This window comes from Arachis hypogaea, chromosome 12 (assembly GCF_003086295.3).
Source record: "Arachis hypogaea cultivar Tifrunner chromosome 12, arahy.Tifrunner.gnm2.J5K5, whole genome shotgun sequence".
Lineage (NCBI taxonomy): Eukaryota > Viridiplantae > Streptophyta > Magnoliopsida > Fabales > Fabaceae > Arachis > Arachis hypogaea.
The window spans coordinates 101,496,545-101,498,349 of NC_092047.1; the positions used below are offsets into that span (position 1 = coordinate 101,496,545).

The 1,805-nt window shown below is 41.7% G+C and overlaps 1 non-coding gene across 1 annotated transcript; it reads left to right on the plus strand.

Annotated features, from left to right (window-relative positions):
• The first annotated feature begins 1,094 nt into the window (after positions 1 to 1,094).
• Positions 1,095 to 1,202, plus strand: LOC112731941 (small nucleolar RNA R71). Its single transcript, XR_003167689.1, has one exon. It is a non-coding gene; the product is annotated as a small nucleolar RNA R71 (small nucleolar RNA).
• Positions 1,203 to 1,805: the final 603 nt, after the last annotated feature.

Sequence of the window (1,805 nt, forward strand, 5' to 3'; positions counted from 1 at the left end):
GGCAATGTCAGTTGATCCAGATCACTCAGTTCATTGATGAGCAAGGGAGGTTCATCTTCCCAAGTCTCATTACCAAATAATTTGGCATTCAGCTTCATGATTGCACCAAGGTACTTGGCAACTTGCTCTTCAGTAACATCCTCATTCTCTTCAGAAGAGGAATACTCATCAGAGCTCATGAAGGGCATAAGAAGGTTTAATGGAATCTCTATGGTCTCTAGATGAGCCTCAGATTCCTTTGGTTCCTCAGAGGGAACTTCCTTATTGATCACTGGACATCCCAGGAGGTCTTTCTCACTGGGATTCACGTCCTCTCCCTCCCTTGTAGGTTCGGCCATGTTGATTATATCAATGGCCTTGCACTCTCCTTTTGGATTCTCTTCAGTATTACTTGGGAGAGTATTAGGAGGGGTTTCAGTGATTCTCTTACTCAGCTGGCCCACTTGTGCCTCTAGATTTCTTATGGAGGACCTTGTTTCACTCATGAAAATTAAAGTGGCCTTTGACAGATCAGAGACTAAGTTTGCTAAATTAGAAGTATTTTGTTCATAATTCTCTGTCTGTTGCTGAGAAGATGATGGAAAAGGCTTGCTTGGCCTGTTTCTTCCACCATTGTTAAAGCCTTGTTGAGGCTTTTGTTGATCCTTCCATGAGAAATTTGGATGATTTCTCCATGATGAATTATAGGTGTTTCCATAAGGTTCACCCATGTAATTTACCTCTGCTATTGCAGGGTTATCAGGATCATAAGCTTCTTCTTCAGAAGATGCCTCTTTAGTACTGTTGGATGCATTTTGCCATCCATTCAGACTTTGAGAAATCATGTTGACTTGCTGTGTCAACACTTTGTTCTGAGCCAATATGGCATTCAGAGCATCAATCTCAAGAATTCCCTTCTTCTGAGGCGTCCCATTATTCACAGAATTCCTCTCAAAAGTGTACATGAATTGATTATTTACAACCATGTCAATAAGTTCTTGAGCTTCTGCAGGCGTTTTCTTTAGGTGAATGGATCCACCTGCAGAATGGTCCAGTGACATCTTAGAGAACTCAGACAGACCATAATAGAATATGTCCAGAATGGTCCATTCTGAAAGCATGTCAGGAGGACACCTTTTGGTCAACTGTTTGTATCTTTCCCAAGCTTCATAGAGGGATTCACCATCTTTTTGCTTGAAGGTCTAAACATCCACTCTAAGCTTGCTCAATTTTTGAGGAGGAAAGAACTTAGCCAAGAAGGCCGTGACCAGCTTATCCCAGGAGTCCAGGCTATCCTTAGGTTGTGAGTCCAACCATGTTCTAGCTCTGTCTCTTACAGCAAAAGGGAAAAGCATGAGCATGTAGACTTCAGGACTTATTCCATTCGTCTTTACAGTCTCACAGATCTGCAAGAATTCAGTTAAGAACTGATAGGGATCTTCTGATGGAAGTCCATGGAACTTGCAGTTTTGTTGCATTACAGCAACTAGCTGAGGTTTCAGCTCAAAATTGTTTGCTCCAATGGCAGGGATGGAGATGCTCCTTCCATCAAACTTGGAAGTGGGTGTAGAATAATCACCAAGCATCCTCCTTGCATTATTATTATTTTCAGCTGCCATCTCATTTTCTTTTTCGAAAATTCCTGTCACGTGCTCGCTGATTTGTTGTAATTTGGCTTCTCTTAATTTTCTCTTCAGCGTCCTTTCAGGTTCTGGATCTGCTTCAACAAGAATGTCCTTGTCCTTGCTCCTGCTCATATGAAAAAGGAGGGAACAAAAAATAATAATAGGGATCCTCTTTACCACAGTATAGAGATTCCCTTGTGT